The 14,927-nt window shown below is 43.6% G+C and overlaps 2 protein-coding genes across 20 annotated transcripts in view; both read right to left on the reverse strand.

Annotated features, from left to right (window-relative positions):
• LOC127797210 (uncharacterized) overlaps positions 1–14,927 on the reverse strand; it is a 67,220-nt gene that overhangs the window by 9,475 nt on the left and 42,818 nt on the right. The gene's annotated exons all lie outside the window — the stretch shown is intronic.
• Positions 7,009–14,927, reverse strand: part of LOC127797209 (folate synthesis bifunctional protein, mitochondrial-like) — a 63,544-nt gene continuing 55,625 nt past the window's right edge. The window contains exon 5 of one of the 2 annotated variants that reach the window (XM_052329865.1): positions 7,009–7,601. The gene's annotated coding sequence lies outside the window, so the exon portion shown is untranslated. Of the gene's footprint in view, positions 7,602–8,759; positions 10,755–14,927 lie in introns of those variants that run through there. The other variant, XM_052329866.1, reaches the window with a different exon arrangement.

Consider the following 14,927-nt stretch of genomic DNA (forward strand, 5'->3'; position numbering starts at 1 on the left):
GCCTGTAATAGTCACCACAGGCTCAGCCTCCACCCACTTAGTGAAGTAGTCGATGGCTGCTATCAAGTATTTGTTCTGTCCACCTCGTACTTTCACAAAGGCCTTAGCCCGAGCTAATAAGTACATCAACGCCGAAGAGGTGATGAAGGTGAAGCAGGCGGAACAACCTGACAGGAAAGAAAGAGAAAAGGAGAAGAAAAAACCGGCGCCAGAGCAGAAGACGGACTATCGCCCCTCCCGATCGCCCGGGTTTTGGGGGTGCACGTAGAAGCCCGATGAATTACACTCCCCTCAATACAAGTCGAGCAGAGATTCTCCTGTCATTGGAGGATAAGAATTATTTACGGCGTCCTCCCCCGCTGAAATCTCCACCCAACACTCGAAGCAAAAAGAAGTATTGTCGTTTTCACCGCGACCACGGCCATGATACTGAGGATTGCATCCAACTGAAAGAAGAAATACAATAGCTTATCAACCGAGGATACCTCTGGGATTTCGTGGGTCGAGGAGGTACGAGCTCGGGCAGGGTAGAATCCAAGTCGGAGCATCGAGAGAGGTCTCCTACTCAAGATCGCTTTCGAGAGCGAAGCCGAACATCGCCCCGGAGAGAAGGAAAGCAGCCCGCCTCGGGCCTTTTCCACTAGCGGCTAAACAGAACAAATACTTGATAGCAGCCATCGACTACTTCACTAAGTGGGTGGAGGCCGAGCCTGTGGTGACTATTACAGGCCAGAGGGTAAAACAATTCCTTTGGAAATCCATCATCTACCGGTTTGGTATTCCAATGGTGCTAATAACTGACAATGGCACCCAATTCGAAGACCGATCAGTGCAAGAATGGTGCCGAGAAGTGGGGATTAAGCAACATTTTACCTCGATTGCCCATCCTCAAGCTAATGGGCAGGTAGAGCTTACGAACAGGACCATTCTGCAAGGACTCCGAGCTCGGGTTGAGAAAGCGGACGGTCAATGGGTAGATGAGCTCCCCAGTATACTATGGTCTTATCGAACCACACCGCGAACGGCTACAGGAGAATGCCCTTTCACATTGTGTTATGGCTCGAAGGCTCTTATCCCTGTCGAGATTGGGGTGAGGAGCTACCGAGTGGAGCATTTCGATCCTGAGATTAACGAGCAAGGGCTAAGGTGCAACTTGGACTTGATGGATGAGCTCTGAGACCTGGCACGAATTCGACAAGCCGCATATAACCGGCGCATTGCTAGGTACTACAATCGACGAGTCCACGCTAGGAGCTTCATGCCAGGAGATCTTGTACTACGACGATTCGACGTGAGTCATCCTCGGGACATGAATAAACTAACTCCGAATTGGGAAGGACCGTACTGGGTGGTGGAATCCCTAAGTTTGGGGGCATATCGACTAGAAGACATGGAAGGCAAGCCCCTAAAGCATACTTGGAATGTGCAGAACTTAAGAAAGTTTTATCAATGAGCAGGGGAATTCCCTAAATCTCTTTGTACTCTTTTTCTTTACGACTAATGGCAAGGCTTCGTATTCTCTTCATCTAATAGCAATCGTACAAATGATTATACTTTGTCGAAGAAAAATCCAAGGGTCACGAGCCCTAAGCCGTCCTCAAAAGTGGACTAAGGGCCACGGAAAAACTCTGGCTAACACCCTCCTTCGCGTGAGAGTGGTTAAAATCCAAGGGTCACGAGCCCTAGGCCGTCCTCAAAAGTGGACTAAGGGCCATGGAAAAACTCTGGCTAACACCCTCCTTCGCGTGGGAGTGGCTAAAATTCAAGGGTCACGAGCCCTAGGCCGTCCTCAAAAATGGACTAAGGGCCACGAAAAAACTCTGGCTAGCACCCTCCTTCTCGTGGGAGTAGCTAAAATCCAAGGGTCACGAGCCCTAGGTTGTCCCCAACAGTGGACTGAAGTCCACGAAAAGATTCATTCACGGGTCAAGAACCCTCGGCTGTCCCCCAAAGGTGGACTAATGGCCAAGGAAAAATTACAACACAACACCTTCTTGATTGTTGACTTAGGGAGAACCAAGGGTCAGATTCACCCTCGTCAATTATGGAAGGGATCGAGGTTTAACTAGTCTCAACCCATATGTTCGCAAGCAAAAGATGAACACTCAAAATGAAACGGCATTGTATAAAAGCGAGATGGTCCAATACATGATAATAGAAGAAGTACAAAAGGCCCTCGCTAGAAAAAAAAGAAAAGCTCAAGCATCAGGAGGCGCATCATCATCGCCGGCCATCTCCGAGTCCTCCATCTTGGCCACAATCTCCGCAACAGACCGAACATTAGACATGTCCAAGTCTGGATGAGCTCGTAATACCTCAGTCGCATGAGCTTGGAATCCCTTTGTCCAAGCGTCCTGCAGGTTCTTCTGGAGGAACTCCTCTACCTTAGGAAGCTTGATAGGCTCGGCATACTTGCGCTTGTATTGGCGAATGACTGAGTTCGCCCGGGATAGCTTGGAGCTCGTCCGAGATAGCTCTGTCTCTAGCTCCTGAATACGTAGGTCTGAAGCCTGCCGCTGGGAGGACAACTCCTCCAAGTTCTTCCTGTGGCTCTCCAGTAACTCGTCCCTCTCCTGCAGCTGGGTGTCTAGCTCCAAGGTCTTTTTGGAAACTTGAGAGAAACGTCCAGAAAAGTCCGAAATGAGTGTGACCACCTGCAATGGGCAAGACAAGTAAGGATAACATAGATGAGACTGGAGGATGTTGATAAAGTATAGGTGAGGAGACTCCGGGGCTGGCATGAACTCTCTCGGAGGATGGGAAGTCCTCTTCCTCTTAGCACGACTAGGCTCTTCTTCCTCAGCAGGTGGAGCATTCAAGGCAGCCTTTCCCCCCATCAGAGCTGGGGCGCCCTCGTCCTCCGCGGGTCTCCGTTTGTTCTTTCCTCAGATGAAAGCTATGCTCACCATCTCAGCTGCAAATGCGCAAACAAGATATTAAGGGCAAGAAAAGCAAGTTAGAAAAGTATGAAAATAGTGAAAAAATGATTACCCAAAGTGACATCAGGCTCGAAGCAAGTGTGAGTGGATAAACCCCCCAGGTACAAGGTGCGATCACATATCAGGACCCGAGCGCTGATAGGGTTCAGCTCCCTCAAGATCTGAATATTATGAAGCTCTTCCCGCGTGATCTTGCGACTACGGACCTTTGAGGGCTAGAAAGCCCACTCAACTGGCACCCCGAAGCTGACCCCCCGGTCTTTCAAGCCAGCAAAGAAAAATCTACTCTTCCATCGTTACCGATGTGGGGTTATCGACTACGAACTGACGCTGGTTGAGGGGGGAAAAGGCAAATCGAGGTTCAGTTTTGCTAATGGAAATTACCTTGAATATCCTAAATAAAAGTTGAGCAGTGGGCTCAATGTCCCGAGCTCGACAGCAGAGAACGAAGGTAGACAGGCACCTCCAACCATTGGGAGTCAACTGAGAGGGGCATAACCCCACGATAGCGAACACCTCAACTACAGGAGTCGCGAGAGGGAATCTAAGGCCGACAACCAAGGCTTGCTCATAAACGGTGATACATCCATAGGGGGCCTGGTGAGCTTTCAGACCTCGGGGTTCACTATACCAATACTCATCATGAATGAGGTGATATTTTCGGAGGAGGGGAAACAACTCTCTCTCGGTCATGGTAGAATGGTCCGTGGTTAGATCCTCGGGTTAGCCTCCTAAGCTGGGATCACTACTCACATGAGACTCTGAAGTGGGATGAAATGAAATTCTAGCAGGCCTCCTAAGTTTCTCGGGCCTACGAAGGGGGCCATGGGAGGGGCTGGATAACTCGATATTTGATTCCTCACTACTAGAGCTGGTACTAGAGTTTTCTGAATTAGAGGAAGAAGAGGAAGAAGACATGCTAAAAAACGAACAGAAGTAGTTAAGAGAGGGTCACTGACCAAGAGAGTGAAGGCCGAGGTCAGGTAGGAACTACCACGACTGGGCTTGAGCCTAGGAGAACTCAATAGGCGCGATCTAGTTTGGAAAAATCTCGAGTCACGCCTGCGAAAAAGAAGAGCCAAGGAAACGGGTTAGTCAAGTTGAACCTTGTTTTAAAGATTATTTTGTTATCATTAACAAAGGAAAAGCCCAAGGGTCGGCCATGGCTAACCCAAGGGGATAAATATATATATATATAAAATAATAATAATAAATAATAAAAAGAAAAAAAAAAGAGGCAAAAGTCTCAAGGGTCGGCCATGGCCAACCCAAGGACGCCCCTGTATCTATATATATATATTATATATATGTATAGAAATTAGATATTAAAAAAAAAATGCAGAAAGAAGAAGCTGGAGGGGGGGTCGGCCATGGCTGACCTCGGCCATGGCCGATGCGGCCAGGGCCGAGCCCCCCGGCCCTGGCCGAGCCAAGCGCTCGGCCAAGGCCGAGGAGCTCGGCCTCGCCGAGATCTGGCGAGGCCGAGCATGGCCGAGCCAGAGCTCGGCGATGGCCGAGGAAGCTCGGCCTCGGCAACGCGAGGCCGAGCATGGCCGACCTCGGCCGCTGCCAAGGTCGGGCCAGGCCAGGCCGACCTCGGCCATGGCCGAGGCGGCCTGGCCAAGTCGACCTCGGCCAGGCAGAGGCGCCTGGCCGAGGGAAAGTTTAATTTAAAAAAAAAAAAATACAAACAAAGAGGGAGCATAATGCAAAAAAAATAAACAAATAACAATTAAGGAAAAATAAAAGCAAATGAGGATGGAAAAGACTAACCTCAAGAAGTTGAATGCTTGTCTTGAAATAATAATTGTGGGGTGGGGCCTTAGGGCTTATATAGAGAGGACCCAAGGGGGGAAAAAATTCAAAACGACAATGTTTCCCTCCAAACGAATTTTTCCCTCCAACCAAAACCCATCCCTATAATTTCAAGGTAGTAAATGAGGTTTTCAGGCACTAATCTCAACTTTAAAAACAATCTCGTGCGTATTGGGAAAAATCAACAGTCAAGTAACCTACTCCTCGACCCAGCATGATTTTCAGCTCGGCTCAAGGAGTGGGGGGCAAGTGATGTGGCACCAACCAAAATTACTAAAATACCCCTACGCGCTGATAGTTTCACCTGCCACTTGGATCACCTGAGAGACCGACACGTGGCAAGTCAACACCCCAGAGCGGAGCCCAGGAAATCCGGGCCAAACCGCAAGACCTGTTCCAACTTGATCGGGATTCTCGAGAGTCGTGCTCGCTCATCTTGAGTGCCCCAAAACGGGTTCTCCTATAAAAGACAAGGACTCTCGCTAGGTACATTCAAGCTCTACAGCTCTCTCATTTACTACTACTTGCATTTACTCTACTGATTTGAAAATTACTAGAATACCCCTACGCGCTGATAGTCTCACCTGCCACTTGGATCACCTGAGAGACCGACACGTGGCAAGTCAACACCCCGAAGCGGAGCCCGGGAAATCCGGGCCAAACCGCAAGACCCGTTCCAACTTGACCGGGATTCTCGGGAGTCGTGCTCGCTCATCTCGGGTACCCCAAAACGGGTTCGCCTATAAAAGACAAGGACTCTCGCCAGGTATATTCAAGCTCTACAGCTCTCTCATTTACTACTACTTGCATTTACTCTACTGATTTGAGCGTCGGAGTCCACCCCGGGGGATCCAAGCCCTGGCCCTCCATTGTCTTGCAGGTTCTACACCCAAGGTCCGACATCCCCAAGTCCGAGGTTTCATTCCCGAGGTTCAGTCGCAGAGGTGGCACGTGGTGGTCGGTCCCGAAAACCATCATCGGGCTAAGAAACAGGTCTTCAGCTCTTCCCAGCGGTTGATGGAATGATGGGGAAGGCAGGAGTACCAGGTCCGGGCATGTCCTCCCAAAGTGGCCAAAAATGCCCGGCACCACATCGCGTCCGACCCCGACTGCACCAGCATGTGAGAGGAGAAAAGCTCGACGTGGTCATAGGGATCTGTACTTCCGTCATAAAGTTTGATGGAGGGGATACGAAACCTTTCCGGTGGAACCTCTGCCATGATGTCCTTACTCAAGGGTTGGTTAGAGCCGAGGTAGAGTAGCTCTTCCTTTCCCTTCTTGAGTTCCTGGACTTGTTTCTCTAGGAAACGCAATCGTCTCTCCTGCGAAGTCCCTCTTTCTGGCGAGGGGGCAGAAGTGGATCCTGCCGCCTCAGATGAGTGGATTTCCTGACTCGTCTGGCGGGATTGACGAGGCTCCCGAGCAGGAGGAGGTGACTGATGCTCCGCCCGCTGAGAGGGCACATGCGAACGATGCTGTTCAGTCTGGTGTAGATAACCAATCAACAACTCAGTTAGTTGTTGGACCTGGTTTTCCAACCTGGTGAGTCGGTCCTCCGGCATGGGATTGGCTGGAGGTGGTGGATTCTCTCCTTGTTGCGGGGCTTCTAGATTGGCTCCGACTTGGCTGCGAGTCACGTATCTTCGGGGAGCCATGTAGTTAGTTATGACAAGGAGCGAAAGTCGTTTGACACTCGTGGAAAGACCGAGGTCTGAGGTGAGGAGTTGAAGTCCGAAGCGCGAGGTAGGGAATGAAGAGGCTAGCGAGTATGGACGTCGGCCCCACGGTGGGTGCCAAATGATGATGGTTTTTGGGACTACCACCACGTGCCACCTCTGCGACTGAACCTCGGGAATGGAACCTCGGACTTGGGGATGTCGGACCTCGGGTGTAGAACCTGCAAGACAATGGAGGGCCGGGGCTTGAATCTCCCGGGGTGGACTCCGACGCTCAAATCAGTAGAGTAAATGCAAGTAGTAGTAAATGAGAGAGCTGTAGAGCTTGAATATACCTGGCGAGAGTCCTTGTCTTTTATAGGCGAACCCGTTTTGGGGTACCCGAGATGAGCGAGCACGACTCCCGAGAATCCCGGTCAAGTTGGAACGAGTCTTGCGGTTTGGACCGGATTTCCCGGGCTCCGCTCCGGGGTGTTGACTTGCCACGTGTCGGTCTCTCAGGTGATCCAAGTAGCAGGTGAGACTATCAGCGCATAGGGGTATTCTAGTAATTTCGGTTAGTGCCACGTCACTAATAATAAAGCCAATGATTTCAAGTTAAGATTGATCTTACAACTCACTGAAAGAACCATAGGTAAACCCCTCTAAAACGAATCCTTCTCTCTGAGCAAGGATCAAAGTAAGTTCATCGTCAATTAGAGACAGGTACATAATGTCCAAAAACATGTACCTAAAGCCAAAATCATTTAAATGGCAGGTCAAGCTATTGAAGTACACAATTTCTGAAATCCTGACCTCCCGCAGCATCAATAGACGAGGACAATATTCTAGTAATCTCACCAATTTAGGAAATACAACAGAAATCAGATGCTTGGGATGGATTCTGCATGAATAAATTGTTCAAGAATGGCCTTTTCTTCGTTGATGGGCTTTTCCGCTTCATAATCCTTGGGTTTCACTTTTTTCCTTTCCTCCAATATCCACTTGAATAGTTCGCGCTGCTGATCCTCGGGAATGGGCTGGTGCACCTTCACACGTTCTGTGGTTGAAGGAGAAAGGACTGCTTCCTCAGGAGTCGGTGTAGTCACAATTGGAGTGGAGGGAATGTTGGCTGCAGCTTTGCTAACCTCTTCAGTTGTATCTTTCTTTCTGGGCTTCATGAATATGTAGGCTGGAGACCACCAATGAAGGTAGGTTAGTTGTCCGGAGACTGTCAAGAGATGAGTTTAAAGTTTCAATCTTTTTTTTTTCTTTTTTCCTGCAGTTTGCAACAAGTGACATTGGAAGGATGATGCTGAGAGCGAAACAAAGGCTGACAACATTATAGGGAGCATACTCCTAAATCTCTTAATAATCTCTTCCCTAGTATTAACAATGTGCTCATTGTCTCTTTGTCTAACATAAAAAACTTGGAGAACAAGAAAAGTTCATAATATATCATATCACTGGGACAGTAAGAAGATGATAGAGATGTAATCTCGGAGAGGAGGCAACTTATAGCAAAAGAATCAGTTTCAGATTGTAATGCAGATAAACTGTCATGCAGATATTCATTTCTCTATTGAATTCTGAAGAAAGTGCAGATCTTGATTGCTTTAATAATCCTTTTAGTCAGATAAAGTTGGTATTTCTCAGAAATAAAATATTTCACTTACTAGCTGCACTAAGTCAAATTAAGAAGGTCTACTGATGGAATTATTACAGTAAACCAGCAATAATATTTGCTCAAATGAACAATGCAACGTTGACTAACAAAAATTTTCAAAAATTAGTCAAACTATGGTTTGATCAATCGAAGACGAATTACCAGCAAGAGACAACACTATCTGTTACTAGAGTGGATATAGCCACTCCTTGAATTTTGTTAGCAGGACTGGATTCCAGATCAAGACAATGTGATAATATGAAGTTATTGAATCAAAACATGTGGGCACTTCTAAGATAGATTTGATTGTGTTAAAACAGCAAAAGTTGAGTTCCTCCATCTATCCAGGAACTTTAAATGATCAGTTTGTTTGAACCACATTACTATAGCAACACCAGTTTATGTTCAAAATTGCTATTTCTGCATGTATCTGATGGCCATACCTATTATATTAAGATCCCAGAGTTAAATGCTCCAAATATTGCTTTACAAAAAGCAGCACCAAGCCATCACTCATTGGCTACCACTTTGAATTTATACTGCCCAAAGTATACCAAAATTGAAGGGAATGACAAGATGCATCTCTAATAGCTGCTTGAGTTGGTAAGGATCATTATGCAACTCCAAGTTCATTATGAAGACTGGATCGACCATCTTAATTCCTCATAACCTGCTCAAAAACAATCTAATAAAAGAACTAGATTTCACCAAATTCATAGTTTCAGTTCAAATAAATAGCATTCTGAATTAGACTCCTGCAGAAATATAAAGATGGTTTTCCAATCTAAAACAAAAGGAAGAAAAAAATAATAGAAGATTTAAATAAATAGAAAGAAAGGAAGAAGAAAAAATACAGAGAAAAATATTTCATAGTCAGGATAGGCCAAAGGTAAAGTTTTGGGCTAACAGTAGGTATGGACATAGTTGCCTGTGTGAAGTTTTTCCATATCTCTTTTTGAGTTGACCAGAGATAAAAATGTTTGTGAAGTACTTTATTCCTTTTATAATCCAAAAAAAAGGAAGAAATTGGGGGGAAAAAATGCATAGAAATTAAGTAAGAAGGAAACAAACACAGAAAAATATTTCATTGAGTCAGGGTAGGATCAAAGGTTTAGTTTTGGCCTAACAGCTGGCATGGGCATGGGTGCCTTTGCCAGGTTTTGTATATCTTTGTGGGTTGACCAGGGATAAAAATGCTTATATGGAGGATTTCTATTCCTTTTATCAAGAGGGTATTGTCCGTTGATCACATACTTTAGGCATCATCTTCCTGATTGGAATATTAATACCTCACAACTTTTACTGGTTTATTTCATGATTAGCGCGTTACTGATTGTATTGCTTGGTCTTATTATGATGTGTTGTGTGATGGTGGAGAGATATGCATTCCTTGGAAGGGTTGAATGGAGATTAAGCGTCTCACATACAATCTTCTTTACACAGACTACTCATATGGCTCCAACCTCACAATTGATAATCTGAGGAAGAGTAGGCCTTTTGAGTTCACTGGTGCTTCATTACAAGAAGTTTGGGGAATCAGAAGATTACCTTATCCTACATTGTTCAGTTGAGTTCTGCATTGCCAGTGTTGCCCCATCTTTGCTTTGTTTGGACTTAATTAAGTGGTCCCAGATTTAGTTTCAGGTATTTTACACTCTTCATTATATAATTGTCCAAGGAGGAGCCATAGAAGAGAAGCATTTGGAATTTCACTCCACTACATGTAATGCAGAGCATTTGGCTAGAAAGGAATAGAAGAGCTTTAGGAGCTAAAGAGAGCCCAACACATTTTCTCAAGGGACCTCTTCTTGGAAGCAAATTTCATCTTTTTATCTACCCTCTTCTGCCCTGTTTATAGATGAGTTTTTTTTTAAACCTAATTTGTCCTGTTTCGGCACTTTTCTTTTAATGTTATTTACCTATCAAAAATTTAATCCTTCTATCAATCTCTTCCCCATTCCTCTACAACTTGGACATCAAAATGAGCAGATAGCGCCCAAACCTAAATTCACATTATATTTGGACAGACTTGGAGAGAGGAAAGAACTCATGACAAAAAAGCTTAACGAAAACATAGTTCTAAGCCCCGAAGAAAACACAATTCACAGCTTAGGCAACTGCAGTTCTGAGAAAAATACCTGAGAATACTCGTGACAAATTCTTCCCTTAACCCATCCTTAACCTTTATTGAGAGCAAGCCCAATACAAGATATCAATAGACATGATTCTTTGTATAGGCCTGATGACTCTCCATAAAATCTACAGAGCTTTGAAAAAAAAAAAAAAAATAATGCACATTGATGGGTGAACCGGACAGAAGAAAAATATTTCAGTCATCAGTTTGTGGCACGTATTTCATCAAAACTCTCTCTTCGAAAATAATGTACTTGATTAAAACACTACCTTCATCACCAATCCAAGAACAAGCTAAAAACCCGTCTCAGAGTCAATACATCAAACACATAATATACCAAATTGCGTCCACCATCTATTAACCTTAAAAAACGCATAAAACCCGAATTTCATTTTCAACGCAATAATAATAAAATCAAATGCCCAGTTTGCATTTTTATCTTCTGATGTAAACCCGACAGGGATTTCCATTCTCATGTGTATGCAAATGTATACGCAAATGCATAATGTACACATCGATCCACAGAGAGAGAGAGAGAGAGAGACCTCCAAGGGCAAGATTCGAAATGATGAGAACACGCCAAATGGCTTTCGATCGGCGAGCAAGGAATCCTTGTGGAAGGGGCCGTGGAGGTGGAAGCGGAGAGGCTGGAACTTCGATCTTTCTCATTCTGATTAGGACTTGTGCTTGTTTATCTGTTAGTTGCTGATTAGCCTTAGCTTTTATCTTCCTTTCTCTCCAGTCCCCACATCCAAAACACTCTCCTCGTTTCAGCTATCAGAGATAATGTTTTTCAATTCAGATGATCCTCGTTTCTATGCTCTCTCAGTGATATTTATACTCAGAGCAAAACAGGGTTTGAACAACTTTTTTGATTTGGATAAAATATTTAATGCAAATTTGATATAGCAAATCATCAATTATATGTTATTATATATATAAATTGAGTAAATTGCATTGTTAATTTTTGAAAATTGTATTTTATAATACATTATTTATTATATTTTAGTTTTAAATTTATGGTTATTAATTTTAATTTTTTATAATTTAGTCTTGTTTGTTAAATTTTATTAACAAATGCTAACATTATTTTTTTGATATTTAATAAAATTATATATTTTTTTTAGGTAACGTTCCATCATTAGCGTCTCCATCTACTAATCTCATAGTGCGAGATAAATCAAGAAAACCTAATAACCCTCAATTTTAATCCCGAGTGTAATATGCAAATGTGACAGCATGACACCAAAGAGGAGTCATGACAATAAGATTGTGTTTTAATTTTATTATTATATGTGCATTAAACTTAAATAACTATTTTTTAATATGTTTTCAACCACAAAACCGTTAAAGTGACAGATTTAGATAATTTGAAACATGGTTTGATTATAAGTCAAACAATCATTAATAGTTTGATTTAAAAAACACTTTTTAAATTACCTAAATCCGTTATTACCCACAACTAATCATAGTTTTTATAATTTATCAAAATCCCTCTAAAAACCAAAGTGGTTAAGAAATATTAGTTAACATTTAAGAAATATTAATTGATTGTTAATCTTTAAAAGAAAAGGGTAAATTACACTCTTGGTTGAAAAAAAAAAAAAATCAAATGGCAGGAGCATCATTTATCATTAAAATCAGAACAATTATACTATTAATCCTTTAAGTAATTAAGGGACTATTTTTTTTCGTGTTTCAATTTTAATTTGTGAGTTTTAAATTTATTTTTAATTTTATATTTTAAATGTCTATTTTGAAATTGTTAAAATGGCATTCTTTTTGTTTGTAATTTTTTCTGAGTTTTGAAAATTTTGAGCGTATTTGTGATAAAAATAATCCTAAATAATTTTTTGTTGTTTTGACTTTTCATTACAAAAATTTTTCTCGTTTTTAAAAATATATTTTTAAATATATAAAAATAAACACATTTTCACTATTTTGAAAAACTAAAAACTAAAAACTAAAAACAACAAAGAGAACATGGTCTTATTTTTCACTCTCTTTCTCTACATAAAATATATTTATAATATAAACTAAAATACATGTTTTCTAAAACATAAATAAAAACTTAAACTAAATATATATAAAAATGTATTTCTAAATATATGAACCAAATATAACTATAGATCAAAATGCATATTTTCTAAACTATAAATATAAACTTAGCATTATTTTTTGTGTTTTTTTTTCAACTAGCATAAGTTTTGTAATTTTTCATTAAGAGTGAGGGAAGGAGGGATATAGGAGAGAGAATATACTTTAAAATAAAGATTAAAATAATTGATTTACATAATTTGTTACCGACAAAAGGAGATTAATGTCATTATGATAATTTAGGAGATTTAGTATATTTTTGCCAAAATCTAGGGTTTTGTTTAGCTGCATAGACCAATTTCTAAATTTGGAATTTCAATTATCAAGGCATTTTCTAAATATTTTAGAAATAAATGTTATTGATTTTGATTGAAATATACAATGCTAAGACTTAATTAATTGTAAAACTTAAAAAAATAAAGCATATTTATGTAATTAAACAAACCTTAGTCTTTTGAACATGCTTATTGATGAAGGATTTTCGGAGGTGGTAGCCGCACGTTCCCTTCTTGCCTCTCTGAATGTACCTGCAATGGAGACGGGGCTTGTTCCCCCGGTCGATCTCCGATGATTAAGTTAATCCTTGATCTAGGGTTCATTGTCCCTTTTAAACTATGTTCTCTTAAAAAAGGATAAGAAGAATCTCTCACCTTTTTCTCTTACCTTTTCTCGGGATAGGGATCATGAGGGATCTTCGGGATCTTCCTTCCGCCTTCTTCGGGACTTTCCCGATAAGGGTTTCGCGATAGCCTCCGTCTCCGAGGAGTTCGGGATAACTGTTGCCTCCGTGATCTTCGGTGGGTTGGCCTGTTTCTGAGAGCTCGGGGGTTTCTCTATTGAGTGCTTATCTGATTGACGTGGCGATGCTTGTCTGCCGTGTATCTTTTGACCGCCGTTAGGTATCCGTTTTGGCGTAATTATGGGACCGAGGGCGTTCTCCTCATCACTTGCCCCCCCACTCCTTGAGCTCTTCGGCTTGAAGGGCCCGAGGAGTAGTAAGGCTCCTGAGGCTCTTCCCTTTAACTCCTTTTTTTTTTTGCGCGTCTGGCAGACGCGAAAATCAATCGGTTTTGACGGCGGTATCCCTTCCCTATGCGCTGTCCGAGGCCTTTTCGTCTTTCGAGCTCTGACAGTGCGGGATGATCAATGCTCATTATTGCTTGCCATTTGGTCTCTTATTCCCTCAGTTTGAACTTTTAAAATGGGAACTCCACAGTCCCTCTGCTTCTCTTTCCGCACGACTTTCCTTCAATCTTAGCTTTTCTTGTGCCGGCAAGCGTTTTCCACTTCTTCCGCCTCTCTTTCTTCTAGCTATTTGCCATGGCGATAATTGGTTCTGGGAGGTTTAATCCCGCCGGCGCAGAGCTTATTGAGTGGGAAAAACACCCTGCCGCTTCGATTCCATGTCAATGGATGAGCCAAGCGGAATGCCAACAGTTCAGAGAGAAGTACAACGTCCCCGAAGAGTGGGAGGTAGAGTTCAACAGCCATTTACGAGCATGTCATCCCGTCGCCGGCTGCCTCTGTATTTATAAGTGTGCTTTTGACAGGGGCTTTCGGCTTCCTCCCCGAAGAAGAGTGATGACCTTACTTCAACATCTCACTATCGCTCCTGCCCAGCTATCTCCCTTCGGATGGCGATACTTGATGGGGTTCCTCCTTATTTACCATTCTGGCAAAATTGAGCCGACTGGGGACCTCTTCGACTATTTCTTCACGACCAATCGCGACCCCGGAGGGTGGATCTCCATTTCTCCTCGGATCGTGAAAGATGGCCGTCTCCTTGCCTTCAAGGGATACTCTGGACTTGAGATTTCTGCCTCGACTCTCATGCAATCTGGCAGGTCGAAAGATTCTGATGATTGGAAGGGGCGTTTCGTCTTCGTCCGCCCTAGGCCATCCGGCTCTTCTCAAGAGATCTGGTCTGTCAGCAACGAGTGGACTCTAGACACTAAGCACAAGCGTCCGAGTGTTGAGACCATTGAAGATTTCGCTTGCCGACTTATGAAGAACAGTCGGAACTGGGAAGAAGGATGGCTTTCTAATCCCAGCCTTACCCAAGCGGGTTTGGACGGCGAGAACTGTGAGCTCTTTTTCTTTCATCTTTTTCTTCTACTCTCTCTTCTTCTTTTGTTTGCGTTTGATTTTCGTTGTTATCTCTTTTTAGTTGAAGAGGTCTGGGAGATATCTTATTCTACTATCACCAGAGGAATGATTTTGGACTTCCCTGGGAGTAAGGGCCCTTCGGCGCCTTCCAACAACCAGAGAGCGTCGGAGAGGGCTGCGCCTCCCGAGCGAGTTCCAAAGAGCAAGAAAAATAAGAAAAACTCATTACCGTCCAAGTCGCGAAGAGCGGTGGAGGAAGACCCTGGGACCTTCCAAGAGGCTTCTAAGAGGGGCGCTGCTAGGGGTTCGGGGGACCCATCTTCCCCGCTCCTCACTTCTCAGACCAGAGACTCTCCGACCGCGCGGCGAGAGGCCTCCCCCATGCCTGCGCCCTTGCCGATCTTTCACGAAGACGATTCGGCGACCATCGCACAGGTGCTTGCTGTAGCTCGCGGAGAGGCCCAGAAAAGGCAAACCATGGCAGGTACGGAGTCCAGTGTTACGCCTCCCAGCAT

The sequence above is a fragment of the Diospyros lotus genome, chromosome 3 (genome assembly GCF_014633365.1).
Source record: "Diospyros lotus cultivar Yz01 chromosome 3, ASM1463336v1, whole genome shotgun sequence".
NCBI lineage: Eukaryota > Viridiplantae > Streptophyta > Magnoliopsida > Ericales > Ebenaceae > Diospyros > Diospyros lotus.